At 32.9% G+C, this 23,953-nt stretch overlaps 1 pseudogene; it reads right to left on the minus strand.

Moving 5' to 3' along the window:
* Nucleotides 1-2,479: 2,479 nt before the first annotated feature.
* On the minus strand, nucleotides 2,480-2,549 carry LOC135277905 (U4 spliceosomal RNA; annotated as a pseudogene).
* Between the last annotated feature and the right edge of the window lie 21,404 nt (nucleotides 2,550-23,953).

The raw sequence follows: 23,953 nt of genomic DNA on the forward strand, positions 1-23,953 counted from the left end.
AAGAAATACGTCCTGGATAACATCCAACGCCTTTTATTAAGCACATAAAAGAAACATCCAGTCCCGTGTCAATAAATGTCATCTCTATTCTGAGGATTTCCAAAAATCCTCGGATCTCTCCATGAAATTTCTACTCATGTATTCAACTTTATTTTTGACTCTATTTAAATAATTAATAGCCATCTAATACTGAACTGTGCTCCTGCACTGCTTCCCCTTAAAAAATAAATCTGAAACTCAAAAGCATACTCTTTCTATATTGCTTTAATTGCTGGAACTTCTATGTGCTCAGGTTCAGAATCTTCATGTCATCTTTACTCCACCATTTCTTACACCTCAGTAGCAAATGCAACCATCAACAAACACAACCATAATTCATAAACTTCACTGCTTGTGTGCATTCATGACACCAATGTTTTCACCAGTTTCTTTTTTTCTTTCATCAGTAGCCTCCTAATATGCTCCCTACTTTCATCCTTGTCCCCACACCAACCCACAGTCGCTTTTCAAATTCAGTGGGCTTTATTTCTTTATTAAACAAAACATGTTTCTGTCTCAGAATCTTTGTTGCTTCTTTGTTGTCAGCCTAGAATGCTCAGCCTCAAAACCTACATGAATTTCCTTTGACAACCTGTGAACAATACATCTTTAACCATATTTATTCTCATTCTTTGCACTTATCATCTAATAATAATCTTTATATTAGATTATTTTTGGCTTTCTCTGTATGAATACATACATCATTAAAAGCAGTCCCAGCTACTGGGACTGAGGCAAGAAAATCGCTTGAACGACACAGCAAGACTCCTTCTCAAAAAAAAAAAAAAGTAGAGCCTTTTTTGTGTATATGTTCTTCAGTGACCCAAGCATCTAAAACATATCATGATACACTAGTAGGGGCTTACTACATAACAACTAAGTATAAATATAGTCCTTGTAGCTGCAGGTTGGGGAGAGGACAAAATAGTAGATGATGAGATGGAAGTTGCAAGCAGATAAAAATGAGAAGCCAGGCTATGACTTGAAGCATCGAAGTGACATGATTGTTTTAGAATTCTGCATCACTAACTGACTAGGAAAATGGATTTTCTTGGGAGCAAAGATGGAGAAAAAATAAGAGCCTATTTGAATTGCTTAGTTAAGAGATAATTCTGACTCAGATGAAGGCATCATCTGTAGTTTCTGGCTTTTGCAACTACGTTTTGCATGAACTGAAAACAGAAGCTCTTGGACATCATACATCATGCATACAGCTTCTATGGATCTGTATAAATGAACAATAGTGATGATAGATGTATTTATATATTCATGCCAATTGATTTATAAGATAAATGCCAATTTATAAAAATGAAAAATATTCCCAATATTGAACTATATTATGTCATTTGTATAATAAAAAGAAGGAAAAGAAAAAATGAATTTACTTGGATATATATATCTCCAAAATTCTATTTCTTTTAAAAAACTTAGTAAAATTGTTTGCCTTTAGATGCAATAAGATATCTGTGTGAGGAACTGGGAAGGGAACTTTCCATAATATATCATGGAGTAACTTTTGAATTTTGAACCCTGAAAAGTATAAGCTACATAATACATGGAAATACATATGAGAATAATATATGGAAATATATCCTAGTTTGTAGTGAGGGGAATGTAGGGCTAAGGGCCCCACAGGGTCATGGGGTGTCCCCTATGCTGTGCTGAAGTGCAAGATCTGAGAAAGAGACAGGACACAGAAGTAAAAAAAAGCACAGCTGGGCTCAGGGGGAGCCATACCACCTATAAGCGGAGACAGGCGAGGCCCCAAATGTTCAGAAGCGTCTGTATTTATTGGGTCTAGGTTAGGGGGCGGGGTAGTAAGTGAAGTCATCTTTAAGGATAGTGATAGGGTTGTGAGCAATAAAACAAGGGGTCCACCCCCATTAGATCATTGAGGCATGGAGGTGGGCCGTGTGCAGTGAAGAGGGTGCAGTGTGCAATACCTCTATGGGCATGCTACTTCTAAGAATATCTATAGGAGGATGCTTAAGTCACACAGCAGTGACAGAGCTGTCAGGGTCTACCGCCACCTGCTGGCAGCTTTCAATGAGTTATACAGGAGGATGCTTTTGAGCTAGCACAGTAACAAGACATGATATAGTTCACAGTCACCAAGGTGCGATTATCTGGAGGGGTTTTGAGCCCTTGGATGCTTGAGGGATTGCCGATCTGAGGGCAGCCTTCCACAAGAACTGGACGCAAGGTCCTACAACTCCTTTGTCAGGAGGAGTGGCTGTTGCCCCAAGCCTGCCATACAGTGGATATCTTTACAATACTGAACGCTGACAAGAAACCATGGATTCTTGTCCTGGTATAACTGTTTTTCCCTTAAATCCTCGGTGCCTATATGGGGGGGTTACCCACAGGGGAAAACTACACTTCTCTCTGCTTCTTGTTCATTTTTCAAAGTATATCTACTTCCACATCCTTACCTTTACAGCATTTTCAATTAGCAATAATCGCGCCTCGGATAAACCTCATTGGCTACGATACTGTCTCTGTGCAAAACTACAGCATTTTCTACTGAACCTCTTGTCACAGTTATTGATGTCAAATTGTTATGCTCTTAGGTTAAGAACAGGCCGGGTGTGCTAGCTCACACCTGTAATCCCAGCACTTTTGGAGGCGGAGGCAGGCAGATCACGAGGTCAAGAGATCAAGACCATCCTGGCCAACATGGCGAAACCCCATCTCTACTAAAAATACAAAAATTATTTGGCCATGGTGGTACACACCTGTAGTCCCAGCTACTCAGTAGGCTGAGGCAGGAGAATCGCTTCAACCTAGGAGGTGGAGGTTGCTGTGAGTGATGATCGCTCCACTGCACTCCAGCCAGGCAACAGAGCGAGACTCCGTCTCAAAACAAAAAAGAAAAGGAACAATCATAGTAAACAATCTAGTAACTTTATATAGAGAAATATAAATCAGTTTCTAGAAGAAAGTCAAGGCCAGATAAGGTGACTCACACCTGTAATCCCAGCACTTTGGGAGGCTGAGTCAGGCGGATCACCTGAGGTCAGGAGTTCCAGATCAGCCTAGCCAATCCCGTCTCTACTAAAAATACAAGAAGTTAGCCAGGCACGGGCCTGTAGTTCCAGCTACTTGCTACTCGGGAGGCTGAGGCAGCAGAATGCCTTGACTCTGGGAGGCATAGGTTGCAGTGAGCTGAGATGGTACCATTGGACTCCAGCCTGGGTGACAACAGTGAAACTTGAAAGAAAGAAAGAAAGGAAGAGAGAGAGAAAAAAAGAGAGAGAGAGAAAGAAAGAAGGGAGGGAGGGAGAGAGGGAAGTAAAGAGCATCAATGGAATTACAGAAATTATATAATTTTGTGATTATTCTTATAGTTTGCTACTAAACAGTGTTCATGACCAAGTAAGCGCTAGAATTTGATTCTCCCATGAATAATGTATTGCTTATTATTAATTGGCAGTCAGTAATCAGTTTGTTGTTATTAAGTAAGTGCATAAGCAAATTTTCAAACACTGAATATAGATATGTAGAGGCATCACACATTATAGTTTAAGCCCTTGCTTAGATTGTAGACCATATCATTTACTGAACCGTGTTTCTCTTTTGCCACATGATAAAAATAAAATTAAATAGTTGATTTTTTTTTCTTCCTACTATGGTTGTGATAACATGTAAAATAAAATTTAAAACAATGAAATCATGTTTATATTTATATCTTAAATATTACTTATAATATTATTAATAAAAATTAAAATGAAACATACTACATTTGTCACCAAGATTTTCTTATGTACAAGAAAGAAATTTATTCCATAAAATATTTAAATATAAGAAAAACTCATATTTTACTACTGGATTTTATTTGCAATTTTGGTAGTTAAATATGGAAAGGTTTTAACATAGTTGTGAAAAAAGTTAATATATTTAATAGTTAAAATGTATTTAAAAAACAAAATTCTACTGATAGATTTTTTTGGGAAAGGTTTTTATAGACAATCAGCTATTGAAAGGTCAAATATTAGTTGGCATTTATGTGTGCTGGGTAATTAAAACAACTTCATAAGCAGTTTGTACATAATTATATTGCATGAATATATTAAGTCTTTAAAAATATATTTCTAGTAGAATGTGGTTTTGATTGATTTAATTCTCACAGTATTGTGGGTGTATGAGTCTAGTTGGAGATATTCTTTGGCCTGCTCATATAGCAGCAGATGCACTATTTGCATAAGTAGGATGTTATATGTGGGCTTGTATTTTTGGCTGCCTCTAGATTTATGACACCAATTCATTTTTTTTTTTTTTTTTTTTGCACAGATGGAAGAAAGACTGGCAATATGAAAAAAGGAGTTAATCGATTTCATTTAAAAAAATTGTTACAATTACTCTGATTTAAATCTACATATATGTGAATCTGATTACTTCATTCATGGACATGTATGAAGCAGTAAATTTTTAGTCACATTATGATCTTGCATTATAATGTTAGCAATAGACCTAGAGGCTGATGCAAGCACATTAGTTATATTAACGAATACATTCATTTATTTTCATTATGGAGTACAAAGTCATGTATAACACTACACTGAAAAAATAAATGGGTTGTTCTTTTCAGCAAAAAAATACTATTTTCTTACATAGAATATTAAATTTCTAAATAAATGGCCATTTTTTTTGCAGAAAAATACATAAATTATACTATACTATAAAATATGTTTTTTTTTTTTTTTTTTTGAGATTAAGTTTTGCTCTTGTTGCCCAGCCAAAGTGCAATGGCACTATCTTGGCTCACTGCAACCTCTGCCTCCTAGATTCAAGCGATTCTTCTACCTCAGCCTCCTAGGTAGCTGAGATTACAGGCATGCACTACCACGCCAGGCTAATTTTTTGTATTTTTAGTAGAGATGGGGTTTCTCCATTTGGTCAGGCTGATCTCGAACTCCCATCTCAGATGATCCGCCTGTCTCGGCCTCCCAAAGTGCTGGGATTAGAGGCATGAGCCACTGCACCTGGCAGAATATGCTATTATATTCTTTAGAAATCTTATGTAATTTAAAAATTTTATTTGCTTAGCATAATATGTTTAGAATCCTTAGTAATAGCATACTGGTTTTCCTGTGTTTTTTATTCCTGATTTTCATACACGTTTTTTTCTACTTGATACGAAACAGATACTAATTTAAACAATTTAATTTGAAGTCAGTATAATGTAAAGCATCACACTTTATAATTTTATTTAAATTTTTTTTCCTAAATTATATATTTTTGTTATAAAGATAAATGGGATATTCATTTGAAAAAGGAATTTATAGTTTTAAATAAACTGCAAATTCTTCTTATTCATATTTATCTCATTTAATTTTAGTTTATGATATTGAGTATGCAGCATGCACTGGATGGGCATTTGGGTTGGTTCCAGGTCTTTACTATTGTGAACAGTGCCACAATGAACATACCTGTGCATGTGTCTTTATAATAAAATGATATATAATCTTTTGGGTATATACCCAGTAATGGGATTGTCAAATGGTATTTCTAGTTCTAGATCCTTGAGGAATCATCACACTGTCTTCCACAATGATTGAACTAATTTACACTCCCACCAACAGTGTAAAAGTGTTCCTATTTCTTCACATCTTCTCCAGCATCTGTTGTTTCCAGATTTTTTTAATGAATGTCATTCTAACTGGCATAAGATAGTATCTCAATATGGTTTTGAATTGCATTTCTCTAATGACCAGTGATGATGGGCATTTTTTCATATGTTTGTTGGCCTTATATATGTCTTCTTTTGAAAAGTGTATATTCATGTCTTTCGCCTACTTTTGAATGGGTTTGTTTGTTTTTTTCTTATAAATCTGTTTTAGTTCTTTGTAGATTCTGGATATTAGCCCTTTGTCAGATGGGTAGATTGCAAAAATTTTTTCCCATTCTGTTGTTTGCTGGTTCACTCTAATGATTATCTTTTGTTGTACGGAAGGTCTGGAGTTTAATTAGTTCCCATTTGTCTATTTTGGCTTTTGTTGCCAATGCTTTTGGTGTTTTAGTCATGAAGTCCTTGCCTATGCCTATGTCCTGAATGGTTTTGCCTAGGTATTCATCTAGGGTTTTTATGGTATTATGTTTTATGTTTAAGTCCTTAATCCATCTGGAGTTAATTTTAGTGTGAGGTGTCAGGAAAGGGTCCAGTTTCTGTTTTCTGCTCATGACATTCTGAGATCTTTGTGTGTGTCTTTGTATGTGCCTGCCTTCTTTTTTTTGTTTTTTTTTCTTTTCTGAGCCAAATTTCAGGCATACAAGATACTCCAGTCTCATCTTGCTTATTTCCATCCCAGTGTTAGTTTCAGCCTTTTCTCCAAGGTGTACATATTCCTTTAACTGAATAATGGTATTAGAAACCAAGAACTGGCAACTCAGTGTGCTTGTTGCTATTTGGGTAACATTCCTTCTAGACCTCAGCTGCAAGAGCAAAAGCATATATATATATACACACACACACACACACATGTGTGTGTGTGTGTTAACCTGTGTATATAAAAACATCTATAAATATTTCTGTATGTAACTAGCTATGTCTATATTAAATTAAACATGAATTTATAATGGTGTCTCTAATCCATTACCACATAGATTATCATTGTAGTCACTTCCCATTGATTATTTGTAACTTTCCATTCTAAATGTAAGAAACATTGCTTCCAACATCTGCCATCCATTTGCTAAATTGGCCAATGGCAGTATATACTTATAATGCTTGCAAAATTGTTGACCTGTATCCTTATAGGGAATAGTTTTATCAACTAGCATACAGTGCTCATCTAAAGCTCCCATTGTCTTTAGTCTTATAGATTCTACTCACTTTCAAAGCTGCTAACGTCAACATCTTATCCCTCATTCTACTAATTTCATATAGTTACATTATATTTAGTTTCTCTTGCCAAATTTTGAATTACATTTTGGGTCCACTGACAATCTAATTTTTTTAAATTGCATACATTAACGTATTGCGTTGTGATGTAAAATTTTATGTGTTTTGAAAAATACTTAATGCTTTTTTATTTACCATTATGTATCAAATACAATAATTACATTATCCTAAAATTCCCTGTGTTTCAGTTATTTAACTGCCTCCCTCTCCAACCCTTAAACTCTGGCAAATCTCGATCTATTTACCATCTCTATAATTTTGTTTTTTCATGAATGTCATATTAGTAACATGTAGCATGTAGTTTTTCCTTAGACTGGCTTCTTTCATGTAGTAATATAAAAAATAATAAAATAATGTTTCCACAGCAATTGTCAATGTGCATATGATTAGCATTAGTAGTGATAAATTTCTGTTGGCAGAAGTGTGTCACATTTAAATATCTAATTTCTCTAAATACTTTCTAAATAAAAGTAATACTTGAACCATATCATGTCTGAACATTTTTCTTGATAAAGGGTTACTGATGGCTGAAAATATCTAAATGAGAGCTTTAAAATGTGCTGCAATTTTTGTCAGCACATTTTTAAGATCTATTTTGAACCCTACGCAAACCATCTGGGGAGAAATTCCTTCAGGGAAAATAAAAAACACTGCATCATGATTCTATTTGATACCATTAGCAGACATTGCAGACTTGTTAATCGCATCTGTCTTCAACATTTTCTGGCCATATGTTCATGCAGATGAAACATTAACACTCATTGATTGCACAATTTAATTAATCTCTATCATTCTTCTCACAAATAAAATAATCTCCAATGAGGTATTCTTTAAAATCCTATGATTCCTCTATTGATTAATTTTTTATCCCACTGACTTTTCAATCCTGACTTTCCTATCTCCATCTGAATATTTATTGTTCTCTGACGCTCCATTCTATGTTGAACACACAGAAAAAAAAACTGTTCATTATTCTTATGCTCTTTCCAGATTCTATGCAAAATCTCCTTGCCATAGCAGACATTTTCCTCCTTTCCAAAAATGTCCATTTGTCGTAGTGTTATTTTTCTCCTAACTCCCCTTGGCGTTTGTTTAAATTCCCTTGTCATCTGTATACAGCATTATAACCTTCACCCTCCTTTCTCCTAATAATTACTTAATATCTCTGCATTTTATTGAGTTTTAAAATTCTGGTATCAATGTCTTTCTATCTACTTCAATAATCTCTGTTTATTATTGAGTTTTAAAATTCTGGTCTCAATGTCTTTCTATCTACTTCAATAATCTCTGTTTATCTGTCTCTCTCTCCCAACATATGCACATACACATAAAATACACATACACATAAAATACACATACACATAAAATAAAAAGCTATAATTTTCATATGGATAAATAATACATTTAGAACTCAACATTATTTTCTCAAAAACAGATGTTTTTAAATAAAAAATGTATAAGTAACAGTCTATGCTTACAGAACAATACATTGATCATAGTAAATCCTTTTACAATGGTCTTATGATTTTCTCTAAAGTGACCTTTTGGAACCACATTTTCTTTAGCATGTAAGTTTAGTGACTCAAAATGGAAATCTTGAGAGGCAATTCAAGAATATTCGTTCATTTATTTATTCCTGAGTTCATTCATTTAAAAATTGTTTTATGAGTGATTACATTATTTTAGGTAGTTTCTGAGGATTAAAGTAAAAGAAGACACTGACTTTGTTTGAATAAATTTAATCCAGTGGAGAAATAGACATCCTAATGAAGAATTAAAATGTGATGCAATTTTTGATGTATTGAATATATGAATGTGGCATAATTAGTACTCAGGGAAGGATTTTTCAAGAATAACTTGTAAAAAAAAAAAAGAAACCTATCATATAACTGTATTTTCACCCACCAAAGACCATATATGCCTCTGGAAATATTCCTGTGGAAATGACAAGGATGATGACAATAATCATGGATTATTTACAGCAGTAAAGACCACAAACCATGAGGAATTATGACATGTCTATAAGAAGGAATTAGGAGGAGCTTTAATATAATTTGAATTTAGGCTAAGTGACTTGGAAAAAAGAATGGTTGACACTTATTGGATAGTTATATTTGCGAGATACTGTTAAGTGTTTTAAAACATAAGTAACTGAAGTCACAGGGCATATAGTTCAGTTCTTACTACATTTTCTATGACATGGAAGTGGTTCCTTCTTTGAAGAGTGATTCAGATGACATAGCTCTGTTTCTAACTCAAGAGAAAATTAGTCTGGGAATTGTGGAATGTTTTTCTTTCATTCTTTCATTTTTGGGAGGTGGGTAGCAGGCTTAGTAGTTTATGGTGGAAAGAAACTTGTTAATATGCCCACATTAATAATTTTTATTAAATCACAATTTCCTGCTCTACTTTATGTATGACACTAAGATGTTCGCAATATTTTTGCATCCTAAACATCTCCTGTTACTGACTTTCCATTGCTCAAACTTCCTTTCCCTTCTTGCAATATGTGTAATTCATCGCAGCTAGCATCAGATAACCTTCTTCCAGATCTTGAGACTGTAGGGTGGACACGTTTTGAAGAAGAAAATAGTTCAGCATGAATCTTCATCATTAGAAAATACTTTAATATTAATTTCTCTCCTGTTCAAAGTTCACTAATATCTCATTGAGGGAAGTGAAAGAAGCTTGCAGACAAAAGCCCACTAGCTGTTCCCTTTTGCTACAACTGAAGAAGCACAAAGCTATCCTTATCTTTCAAACATCCTTGGTTAATCCCACCTATATTGCTATTCAAGAAACTCCAATGGATGAGTGATTGAATGGCTTATTGTGGACACAGTTAAAAAGTCTTTGGAAGTAAATTCAAGGCATTATTTCAAAATTCCATACTGAGGCTGCATCTGGGAATCACCTAATTGAAATTGGAGAATTTTCTTATCTGTATATTTGTGCCTACACCCCATCAGAGGTCTATTTTCATAGGACCAGTTTATACATGTAGTATATTATCTTTCCATGTTTGCCTTAACATCTTGGACAAAATGTCACTAATTGACTACAAATTAATATTTCTTTTTTCTTAATTCAATCTACTATATATTATACATATATACATATATAATTCTTAATTAAATCTACTATATAATATAAATATATATACACTTTACATATAGTATATTATATAGTATATATGGTGAAATACACATATCATATTATATATAAGGTAGTATATATTATATATAGTAGACTGAATTAATATATGTGTGGATCTTCCAAGAACATTCTAAAAGTCTAATACTGGATGATATAGTTTGTATTTTTAAATGATTATTAAAAATGTAAAAACCTTTCTAGCCTTAGGTATATTTTTCATCATATAAATAATAATTTCTATGGTCTCTAGAGCCTCTCCCAAATGTAAACATATATGAAAACACAAAGCATATATGTGTTGGTATTTTATATTTAATTAAAAACATATTCAATTTTTAAAGACTTACTAATTATTATTATTTTGTATAAATGGTCAAAGAAACTTGCATGTTTTGAGAAGAATATGTTCTGGTTCATGATAAGTTAGACATTAAAGTGGGTGTATAATATAGAAAAATATAGACTTTGTGCATTACCTATGTGGTTCTAACACTAAAGGATCAGTGTTGTTTATAATATAATAAACATATTTGTTTTTGTCGAGTGTGAGGTAGATTATTTCAAATAAGTTACAGTATGAGCTACAGAATTTTAAAAAGAATTAAATGTAAGACATTGTAGGATGTAGTACTAATAGTGAGTTCTGAGAAAACCCTGTCACAATTTGCATGAACAGGTATTATGAACATAGGTAACAATTAAACAATGAAAGGTAAATGGAATGGGATGAACATACAGGCAGGAGGGAACACAAAGGATATTAATGCTCTTTGAAAAAACCTAAAGTTAGTTTGAGTGATGTCTGCATTCTCCATGCTGGTGTACTATGGGTACTTGTGGTTTCTGACCTCAAACACCAGAGAGCATGCTCCATTGTATCCCCTTGAGATCCTTTCCTTGCTGGTGCTCCTGCCTGAGAGTGTCCACAGAAGAAATTTTTATTTAGATTGCTGGAATTATAGTGGGTGAAGTCATTTATTGTCAGCTACTTGGATTTTTGTCATTTTCCATTATTACATAAGATCATTATAGTCTACAAGTGATCACTGTAACTTTATGTTACAGGCTCCCAATTACACATCACTTAGGTGCATTTAAATGAAACTTTCTTTAAAGTTCCAGTTTCCTCTGTTTTTCCAAGTGGTCATTTTCAGCAATACCTGTCTTCTTCATTTTATTTGGGGTGCATCTTTACACCAGAGAAGTTTTCAAAACTTTCAGTTTGGTCTACTGTTAACGAGGATTTAACCAGCCTCTGTACCAATGATGCTGTTTCCTCTGGTCTTTAATTGCATAGCAGAACCCAGAATTGAGGTACTCAGGCCCTCCACGGACTTCAGTTATGAGGATCCTTTGCTCTGTGCCCTACTTCTTGGAAATCAAAGAACTTCATGAACATAGGCCCCTAAAAACCTTCTCTACCTGTCTCTGTAGCACACAGGAAGTTCATTTAACAACTTTTAACACCACCTGCCAGCCTGAGATTATTAGAAAAGCATGTGGTGCCACAGCTTCTCTGTTTCATGCATGCTTGTAGATTCTGAATATTGACTTGTACCTATTTCCCATCAGACAAGGCTCATGCGTCTGGATAGTTGGGGTTTTCCTGAAAGACACAAGGAGCATCTTAACACCACTTTCATCGTCTCCAATTCCTGTGGTTGAATGAGCTCATTTCCTTCATAGAGGGAAAACTCTTTTTCTGTGATGCCCTCTTTCCTGCCTACATTCTGGGCTGATTTTTAAATTGTATAATCTAATCCATCATTCGTTGTCTAAAATGTCCAATCCATCATTCTTTGATGCAAAATAACCTCTGCAAATAGAAAATGTTATTATTAAATTATGCTTAAAATAGAGTAATTTTTAATACAATTGATCTTTTAAAAAGAAAGCTTTCCCTCTCTTTTTCTGCTAAATACACATCAGCCTCAAGCCTATGTTGATGATGAAAGGGGAAACAATTGTTTGGAATAAAAAATACATCAAACACAATTTTAATAGAAATGTTGCTTCTTATTTACTTTTTTCTATTCTAATATTTATAATTATCATATTATAACTGAATATGGTTTTTGCTTAATCAACACATTTTAAGAATTGTATGAAATACAGAATACAAATTTCTTTCCTTAGTCTAGCATTATAAAACTTTTACAGTGTATTCTCATCTACCCAGATTACATTTCACATACATTTCCTTCATTGCAAAGAGTACTCAGCTCACCACCTGTGAACTTTGTACCCCTTACACTCTTCAGGGTTCTGGTCTTGTTTTTAACATATCATTTTACTTATAATTCCACTTCCACAGCTATGTTAGCTGTAGACAATTTTTGTTTCCTTTTGAAAATGTTCAAAATCTACTACCTCCAAGGAATCTTCTTAAAGTTGTCTTGTTTGATTTAATGTCATGCAAAATGTAATTCATGCTTCTAGTAAAGTACCACCACCTTGGTGGTAGCAGATTTGTTTCTCAGGCTCCCCGCTATATAATTGTTAGCTCCAGAATACTTATACATTAGAACTGTAACTTTGCATATTTAATATCTATATTATAGTTTAGTATATATAGTATGTACCATTTTGTGTGTCTGTCATTTTGTTCTAAATAATTGGCATGTATTATTTCTGCATTTGATCTTTAAAATATTCTTGTGAAGTTGGTCGTATAATTATTCCATTTTACAAATGATGAGAGAAAGATAAAATAAATATATTTGCTGAACATTAAACGGTCTATATGGTGGAGACAGGATACAAACTCAAGCAATCTTATTTCAAGGCATGTACCCCAAAACAACTTATGAAAATACTTGCTAAAGAAGTGCTTCTGGCAATTAATTTCATAAATGTTTTGTATTATTGCATTAGCATACATATGCATGAAAATCTTCTACAAGATACGTTTAGCAAATATACTCAGGGCAGGCACTATGCTAGGATGTCAATACATAGTGAGCAATTTGGAAGACTCATTACTCTACAGGAGTTGAGTTTAGCTGAGAGACCTACATAGTGAGACAAGCAATTGCAATAGAGTGAGATTACAGAAAAACTGTATAGTTCTATCAGAATTATATGAGAAAAATGATGTTGATATTAAAACTGAATGATAAAAATGAGAGGTAGAGGAATCAATTTGGGATGGATTATAAAAAGAGTTTGAAACAGAGAGAATAGCTGTGCAAGATAAGTCACAGATAAGAAAGGCTATGAAATGCCCTGAAAATTAAATAAAATTAGCCTGGCTGGATAGATAACTGATTGAATGAGCGGGTGGTGAGGCAGGAGGAAACAATGATACATTTGAAAGTAGAAGTGATGGAGAGTAATTTTTAAGTTATAATAATGAAGGATATCACTATATTTTTTAATTTAAAAATGTGATCAAATGCACATAACATAAAATGTAGCATCTTAAACTTTTTTAAACTTTTTAAGTGTGCAGTTCAGTGGCATTAAATACATTCACAATGCTGTGTTACCATCACCAACATCTATCTATAGAACACTTTTCATCTTGCAAAACTGAAGCTCTGCACCCATTACACAGTCATTTCATATTTCCCCCATTTTTTCTCCCCAGGCTCTGACAACCACCATTCTTCTAGCTTGTCTATGATTGTGATAACTCTAGATACACCAGCTAAGTGAACTCATATAATATTTTGTGTTTTTGTACCTGGATTACTTACTTTACCTAGCATAATGTCCTCAAGATCTCAATATTCATCCATGAGTTAGCATGATGTCATTTCTTTTATGGCAAAATAATATTTCATTGTATCATTTCATATCTTTATGAAGACTTGGGTTGCTTCCATATTTTGGCTATTGTGAATAACACTGCTTTGAACATGGGTGTGCAAGTAACTGTTCCAGTGTCTACTTTTCACTATTTAGCTTATGTACCCAGAAGTGATGTTGCTAGATCATGTAATAACTCTTTTTACATTCTCACCAACAAGGCACAAAATTTTCAATTTCTTCACATTTAACAACAACTAATATTTTATTTTTTATAATAGTAGCAGTCCTAATGTGTATGAAATGTGGAACATCATTTTATTATAAATTCTAAGTGAACAATCAAGCTACAGTGTAGAACACTGCCTACATTCAATTTGGGAGGAAAATATTTCATATGTTATAACAGCATCCTCTGAAAAAGGCAATCTGACTTATAATATTTTTGTTGATTGGTTGGTTAAGTGAACGATCACAGGACCTTTGAGTAATTTCATAAATACAAACTTAGTTGCTGTTGAAAAAGCAAAGAAAGACATGGCAAAAATAGAATACAACAAAAATTCCAGTATTTGTTCATTGTACTAAACATGATGGAAATATACAAAGAAGTCTAGACAATAACTACTTGAATTTTTATTTAATCTATCTATTACATTCACTTCTTTTCTCTAAATAGCTGCTATTTAAACTAAAATAGAGTATTAAAGTTATTTTCTAACAATGAACAATGATTCTGCATCTTACATATAAATTTAAAAATGAATAATACGCTTCTTTACCTTTAAGGTCTCAGAGTGTATTTGTTAAATCATACACACAAACAAAATAAATCAATGTGTTAAAGGTTACAAATTGAGTTTAATAAACAATGTGTTTCATATACCATGTTTTAATAATCTGTTAAGGGTTAAAAACAAGGTAAATTAAAGCATGGTTGTGGAAGCTGATTACGATAAAGGAATGACAAATGATCTTGGCCTGGAGAGGTGAGTAGAAGTTGGCAAGAAAAGTGAGTGATGAAACGTTATTGTAAAAGTTAAAATAATGTTTTCCAAGCTATGTAATTATAGAAGGGTATTGCAATTTTGGATAATGGTGAGAAATTCTCTGTTGAATTTTTTTTGAGGAATTAAAAATAAATTGAGGTTGAGATATAAGTTAAATAAGTTAGAGTCAAATTTTCAGTGGTTATAATATATCCAATTTTCAGGAAGATCACTGTTTCTGTCCCTAAAGGGAAATGCAGTAGCATCTATTAGATATTTATATTATGTAACTGAGTATAGTTTTAAACATATATGTACAAACATATAAATATGTACATATATGCATTTATAAAAATTGTTCGTAAGTTTAATTTTTTTACCTTTATTTCCTAGAATCTGGTCAAATGTACTGAGTTTTAGAAATTTTCACCATTTCTCAACCTTTTTAACTATTTCTCTCTCTGTGTATGCATGTGTGTGCGTGCGTGTGTGTGTCTATGTGTCTTCATTTTTCTCTCTTTCTCACTTTCTCTCTTACTGGCAGAAGTGATGAATTGATACGGAGCACCATAAATATTTTAGATTTTCTTTATGAGTAAGGAAGACCGTATAAATATATGTGATATTTACCCAGACAGTAGGTCGTACTAGTAGAATAATTTTCAGAAAGAGTTATCCTTTAAAAAACACATATGGTTTTCAGTTTTTAGTCCAGCATGTAAGAAGTATGGAAGTCATCACTCTGTACAAACAAGTAAAAAACTGAACACATTGATAAATTAATGAGTTTTCTTAGACCATAAGAGCAGTGAGGTGACAGGTCAAACAGCTGTCCTCTAAATTGGAGAGAGCAACAGGTAAATACAGATATTCACAACATACTAGCAGCAATATCCAAAGAAACATGTGCCTGGGTGGGAAAACAGGAACTATGATTTATGAATTGCCAGAAGCTCAGCGTGGACAACTCTGAGATTTAGAAACTCCAGGGAGACACAGTCATAGGTGGTTCCTCACACTCCTGGGATTTTTGCCTCTCAATCTCTACCAGGTTTTCACAGGGAATATCACACACACACAAACCCTGGATAAAACATATATTGCTTATGTGTTTCTATATTTGGATACAAAAGAACACAAATAATTTACATAAATGTATCCGATATGGTTTGGCCATGTTCCCAACCAAATCTCAACTTGAACTGTAACTCCCAGTTCAATCTTTTTAAACATTTAGAAACAAAATGTTTTATGTAAAGTGATAAAGTTCCTCTTTGATGCCTTTCACTGCTTAATAAAAGGAAATGCATATGCTCCATATATGAATATTTTTAGCTACAAGTGCCTGTCTTAGTCGTCAAATGAGAACTCATATTTGTATAAGTAATACATTTTTGAAACATTTTCTGATAATTGAAGAATATTATAAACCATGTCTAGGTAGATGAAGTTCATGAATTGTACTTTTTGTTAAGCACTCTCAATAGTTAAATTTTAAATGAATGTGTTTCTTAATTTTTTATTTGTTATTGTTAGTTGTAAATAATTTTTTTCTCATGTCTTTTTCTTCTTAAATTGTGTTTTTGTTTTTATTGTTTTGGAAACATAAAAAATTACAGCATAGTGTTCATTGTTTTAAACCCTCTGCATGTGATTGAAAACAAAAATCTTTCTGAAAGTTACAAACTCTAAAATAACTTTGTGTCATTTAGTGTATAGAGCAGACCTAAAGTGGTGTGAGTGCAGTCGATTTTTAACTGAAATGGTTTTTATACTGATATAAATTTTGAAGATGTTATACAAAACATATCACAATTTGAATTTAACTAGATTTAAATGTCTAAATTTAAGAGATTAAAAAAAATCTTAACTGCTTCTTTTTCAAAGGACACCATATGCAAATAAAGTTTCGTATGTGGAAAACACTTTTGATAAGTAACACTATAACCTATATTTACCAGTTATTTTCTTTCATTTGCATTATGGAAATTATGTTGGGTGAGTAAGAAACTGTTACTATGCTCAAGGAAATGTTTCAGCAACCAATTCAAAATGAGAATTATTTGAAAAGAGAATAGAACAACTCTGTAATGCACATCTTACTTTCATTGTGGCAGAAATTATCTAGCTATTGAGTGAATACCTCTCTCTTTTCTTAAGGGAACTAGCTACATCTTTCTTGCTGTTAAGTGTACTCATATGAGTGAATTCTACAAGCAGACAATGGAATCTAGGCAGAAGTAATATGCTACACTTGAAGTCATTGCCTATGAAAGTCTCATTTGCAATTTTTTACTCTGTATTTCTCTTCTTTTCTAGGTAGAATTAGATACAAAACCCACAAAGTGAAGATGGTAACTCTTTATAGTCCTGTTTTCTTGAATAAATAGATGAAGCAGAAATTTTCTAGCATGCTGATTGGTCTTTATGTAAATTAGAAATGAACTATGATTACAGTAAGTATTCAGAAAAGTAGAATTGCACAAGGAATATTTCAAGGAGTTCTCTCCAAATTGTCTGGGGGAAAAAAAAAGTAGGATTTTCACTCCATTTATAGTAACTTTCCTGAACTCAATTTCCTACAGAACCAAAAGGAGGGTATGTAAAATGGAGGGGCCACAAAAAGTCCCAGCTTCTTTCCAGCAATTAGTCACCAGCAAGTTTTAAACAGCTAGAACCAAGTAAATAATTTATTCTTTACTAGCAAGGCTACTCCCAAACTTACCATATGCATGTGGAAGAAACAAGAATGGGATGCTTTACCAAAGACAAAGTTTCAAACTGCATTCACCTGAATCATGAGCCAAGTGTACCTTTCTGCAGGATCCATATAGAAGGGCGCATATAATTGCACTTTAACATTTCTATCCATGAGTATCAGCCTTCAATAAATGAAGTTTTGGGGTTTAAACAAAACAATGTATTGGCATTAGGTGCTTCTGATCTCAGCTTTTGTCATTCTAATAGCATTACCTTTAGCAAAACATTATAATCAGAAGAAATTTTTTCTCTTAGTCATTCAACAGATTGGTTTATAGTTAATTCATTGCTTATACTTATTCTTTGTTACCTATTTCTGATTATATTTATAAATAATTTGCATAAAAGTATTGTATTTCTATGTTTTTTATTTCATATCTGATTTTAGGAAAAAATTTACTTGAAAATATCAAACACCCTAAGAACAACAAGAACAAAAAATAGAGAGCAGATGCATATAATATATTTTACTTGCCTACAACGTTCATTAGCTATAATGCATTAATAGACTTTAGAGTAGATAACTTAAATAGGAAAACAAGAAATAAAAAATATATAAGGGGCAAAAAGAATTTTCAAACTAAATAAAAGGAAAGCATATGGAATAAAATATGTTAAGATTATTTTGTGAAGATCATAAGACAGCAGAATAAGAAGTCCCAGGCTTTACCCCACACAGAAAAACTGATTTAAAAATAATATACAAACCAAAATACCCTTTTAAGTAGTCCAGAATTTTGTAAAGAAGTTGCAGTAGCCTGGACAGCTAAAAATTAAGGACAGCTACATTGAAATTGCTAAGAAGATAAATTTCACTTTACCTTAATTAATATTTCCCCAAATCTGGCAAAACTCATCTCCAAGTGAGATCACCTTGTCCTGTAACTTCTCCCTGAGGGAAAAAGAGAGAGTGAAGTATGCATCTGATGTCTCCAGGTTGATGGTCTGCCCAAGGGAGGGACTGACTTCTGTCTTGCCTCATCTGGAGTGCTGATAGAACTGGCATAGTCTGGATGTCCAATAACAGCTAAGGACAGAGGAAAGGAGTGGGTGGCTTATTGCATCCAACATGACTGTGCAAGAAAGGGGAGAAGGTACAGAACCTGAGGCTTCTTGACAAGGAAGAAGGAAGAGGAGTGAAATATGCCTTCAATAGTCTGGCCATTAGATGTGTTATGCAAGGAACTAGTTTCTCTCACCTCAGCCTTAGTACTGATGGAACAGGCATAGTATGGATGCCTGGAGACAGCTAGGAACAAAGAAAGCAGGCAGGCATCTTGCTGCATTAGACGCAGCTATGCAAGATTGGAAGAAGGCGTATAACTTGAAGCTTCTCCACAGGGAAGGAGCAAGAGGAATAGAGTATGCTTCCAGTGTCTCAGTCAGCAGTACTTTGGTCAGACATTAGAGGGAGAAAGAGATTATAGGTTTTAGAAGGAAAGGAGGAGGAGGAAAAGAAGGAAGAGGAAAAAGAAAGGGAGAAGGAGGAGGAGGTGGAAAAGAAGGAGGAGGGGGAGGAAAGAAGAAGGAGTAGGAGGAATGGAAGGGGAGGAGGAGGAGGAGAACCAAAAACAACCAGAAAATCTCTCATTATAAATCCACATGCACAAATCCAGACAAGACCCATCTATAAAAAAGGTTCTATAGATTCTCAGAATCCCTAGCAAGGCTGATTAGTAAACATCTTTCTCTGTCAGAAAAGACAGTGAGAAGTAGCTTTCTATTTCAAATGCACAGAAACTCACACAAAGATACAAGGAACATGAAAAATAAAAAAAAATGACACAATCAAAGAACAAAATAAATCTCTAATAACCAAATCTAAAGGAATGGATACTCATGATTTACATGACAAAGAATTCAAAACAATCATCTTAGTGAATCTCAGTGAGTAACAAGATAACACAAATATGCAACTAAACAAAATAAGAAAAACGACATAAGCAAAATGAAAATATTAATAAGGAGACAAAAACTATAAAAGAGGTACAAACCAATTTGTGAACTAAAAATACAATAAACAAACTGAAGTATTCACCAGAGAGGTTCACCAATAGACTTAATAAAAGAGAAGAAAGAATTAGTGAAGTCTAAGAAAGTTCATTTGAAATTATCCATCAGAGAAATAAAAATAAAATAAAATAAAGTAACAAAGAGTAAGGAAAGTTTAAAAGATTTCTGGAAAACCACAAAGAAGCCAATTCATGCATTACAGAAATACCAGGAAAAGAAGAGAAATTGGTTTTGGCAATGACTGCTTTTCTATTTTGGCACCAAAACACAAGCAACAAAAGTAAACACAAACAGTGGGACTCTTTTGAACTAAAAAGCCTCTGCATAGTCAAGAAAACAGTAAACAGAGTGAAGAGACAACCTACAGAATGGGAGAAAATATATATTTCCAAACCATACACCTGAGAAGGGGTAAATAGTTCCAAACCATATTTCTGATAAGGATAAATATCCAAAATATATTAGGAATTTATACAACATTAGCCAAAAAAAACAAAAAAACAAAAAACCAAAAAACTCTTTTTAAAAATGGACAAGTGTTGTAAATAGGCATTTTTCAAAAGAAGACATACAAATAGCCAATAGGTATATGAAAATATGTTCAACATCAGTAATGCTCAGAGAAATGCAGATCAAACCCACTGTGAGATAATATCTTACATTTTTAGAATGGCTATTATCAAAAAGAAAGATAAATAAAAGTATTGGCAAAGATGTGAGAATTTGGAACCCTTGTACTGTTTTGGTGGGAATAAAAGATGATGTAGCCCCTGTGAAAAACAATATAGAGATTCCTCAAAAAATTGAAAATAGAACTACCATATGATCCAGCAAACTCACATGTGAGTATATATTCAGTATGTACCAAAGAATTAAAACAGGATCTTGAAAGATATATGCACTCCCATGTTCATTTCAGCATTATTCACAACAGCCAAGAAGTAGAAAAACCTAAATGTCAATTGATGGATTACTGAGTATAGAAAATGTGGCAAATATAAACAATGGAATATTATTTAGCCTGTAAAAGAAGGAAATCCTGTCATATGTGAGAAATTGGATGAATCTGGAGGATATTATGCTAAGTGAAATAAGCCAGTTATAGAAAGATAAACACCACGTGATCTCAGTTATATAAGATATGTAAAATAGTCGAATTCACAGAAACAGAGAGTAGGATGATAGTCACCAGGGGCAGGTGGGTCAGGAGGAGAAATGAATCAGTGGGTATAGTTTCAGTATGCCTAGGGTTAACAATACTGTATTGTATACTTAAAAATTATAGAGGGTAGCCCTCATGTTAAGTATTCCTAATACACTAAATAGAAATGTCACAGACATTATTTGCATATTGAACATGTAGAATTATTGTTTCTTTCAATAACAACAACAACAAAAACAACAAAAACAACAAAAAATATCCCAATTCTACTGACATGTCAAATCTTTACAGTCTGTTAATCTCAAATTTCTATTTTGGAAATAACTATATGTTAAAAATATTTCTCTAAAAAATGTTATTCTACTCTAAGAAAATAACAGCATGATGTGAAATAAAAACTGGTTCTTGTCATTAGTGTCAAGAGACAATAAAGAGTGATGATAATTAGGTAATCTAAAGGAGGTACGCCCCTTTTAAACAGGGCAGTGATACTCATCCGGAGTCTTCTCTATTTAGGTGGGCTTGCTATTGTAAAACTTGGTGTGAATTTCTTCATGACATTTGACTTTTAAATATTGGCTTTAGAAATCAGACCAATTATAACATTAAAAATATTTTTTTGCAGAATTCCCATGATTAATGTTCAAAGAAATTCAGTGGAGAAATATCTTTTAACAAATGATGTTCCACCAATTTGATGTCTGTATTCAAAAGAACAAGATCATGTATTTTGCAGGAACATAGATGGAAATGGAGGTCATTTTTCTTAGCAAACTAATGCAGGAACAGAAAAGCAAATTCTCCATGTTCTCACTTACAAGTGTGAGCTAAATAATCAGAACACATGGACAGAAAGTGGAGAGCAACAGACAGTGTGGCCTACTTGAGGGTGGAGAGTTGAAGGAGGGAGAGATTCAGAAAAAAAAAAAAATTATTGGGTACTATCCTTAGTACCTGGGGTATTAAATATTAAATAAACTGTATATCAAAATCCGGAGTCAAGAGATTACCTAGAAAACAAGCCTGCACCTACACCCCTGAACCTAAAATGAAAATTAAAATATTAAAAAATAACATCTATAGACATTAGCATATCAAGGACACTAACATCTTTTGCACATTTAAAGGTTAAAGATTAATGCTTTCAACCTCACACTAGGAAAAGGCAGTTTTTTTCTTCTTACTATTTCTATTCAACATCACATTTGAGGTTTTATTCAGTAGAGCAAGACAAGAAAAATAAAATAAATTTAGTTTAAACAGAGAAATAAAAACATCTTTGTTCATACCAGTCATCTATATAAATTTCTTTAGGAATCTATGGAAAGATACCAGAAATAATAAGGTTTTGTAAGGTAGCAGGATACAAGATCAATATACAAAGTAAATTTTATTGTATATCAATGAACAAACTGAAATTTTTAAAAAGGTGCCATTTTAATATTATTATACCAAAAACTATGGTATAAATCTGACAAAAAATGTGCAAGACTCATACATTGAAAGCTATAATACATTGTTGTAAAAAATTAAAGAAGGCTTAAATAAGTGGAACAATATCACCGTAAGTTGGCTTATCAATGCAATTCTAACCAATCAAAATCCCAGCATGCATTTTTATAGAAATTAACAAGTTTACCATAAAATATATATGGAAAAGGAAGTCACTTAGAATATTTTTGCCAAATATTTGCTCCAAAGAACAATTTTGTAAACAAAAAACAGAGTGAAATGAGTCACATTACCTGACTTCAAGAATTATAATAAAATTTAAATAAACAAGACAGGTACTGGCAACAATAAAGGAAAAAATCAATCTGTGGAGCAGCCTTGATAGTTCAAAAATAGACCCATACATATAAGGTTAATTGATTGTTGGCAAAGATTCAAAAATAATTCACTAGACAAAATATATTTTTTAAATAAATGATGCTGGATCAATTTAATGATCATATTAAAAATAATGAACTTTGATCCATAACACATCATATTGAAAAATAACCCTAAATTAATTATAGAACTAATTTAAAAATTAAAATAATTAAACATCTAAGAAAAAAGAATAAAATTAGTGTGACCTTGAGTTAGACAAAATTTTCTTAGATATAATACTACATGAATAATTCATACAGTGTATGTTAACAAATTTCACTTTGTCAAAATTAAGGCCTATTTTTCAGAAGACATTTGTAAGAGAATGAACAGAGAAACAATACACTTGGAGAAAATAAATGCAAATTACAAAATCTTTAAAAAGACTTTATTATTTACAAACAACTTTAAAAGCTGTTATTAAAAAAAAACAAGTTAGACCACCCCACCCATAAACACACATATATATGATTAAAATGCATACAAAACAAAAATAGTTATTCATAACTTGAACTTTGTCTTAAATTTAAAAATCAAATTTTTACATTTATAATTCTTTTCCTCCTTTTTCAGTAATTAAAAGGCAGAAAAAGAACTAGATTATGTGATGACATGTATGTCTGCTTTTAATGTATATTAAATTCTATTTAAATGTGTTTTTAAAATAATATATCTTAATGTCATCCACTTTAGGATATAGTTCTAATGTTGAAATAATTTCTACTAAGTTCTCTTTAATATATAACAAAAAAGATAAAATTACTTTTGTAGGGCCCAAAGGAAAATGTTCCCTTCTCACCCTCAAGGTTCACTGAAAATCACTGACAAAAGGAAATAGAAAAAGAACATAAAAATGTATTTGACCATGGTTTTATCTGACACAGGAACCTTCAGTATATAGAATCAAAAGTACAGGAAATATTGCCCATTTTTATGCTTAGGTATTCACAGTCATGTAAAAAACCTGTTGGGCAAAAAAATATATGATCTAATGCTAATAGACTCAGTGGGGAAACCCAGCATGACCTGTGTTTCTAGAGTCCTTTGGCCTCTCTTGGGCATGCACTCCTTCCTTCTGGGTATGAGCAGAACCCACTCTGGAATGGGAGTCTTACGACGTACAGTCAAATAAGGTAGGCTAGATAATTTCTTTAAAGCCAGTTTTTACACACACAAAAAGAGGAAAAGTTAGCATATAATTTTGGGGTTTGATGGTTGTCTCTGGGGAAAGAGAGTTCTGAATACAAAGTTAAGGGGTACCAGAAAAAGGACAAGTAAATATAACCTTAAAGTACACAGAAATAACATCTC

Source organism: Aotus nancymaae, unplaced genomic scaffold (assembly GCF_030222135.1).
Source record: "Aotus nancymaae isolate 86718 unplaced genomic scaffold, 86718_ANA_hifiasm-v0.15.2.pri h1tg000033l, whole genome shotgun sequence".
Lineage (NCBI taxonomy): Eukaryota > Metazoa > Chordata > Mammalia > Primates > Aotidae > Aotus > Aotus nancymaae.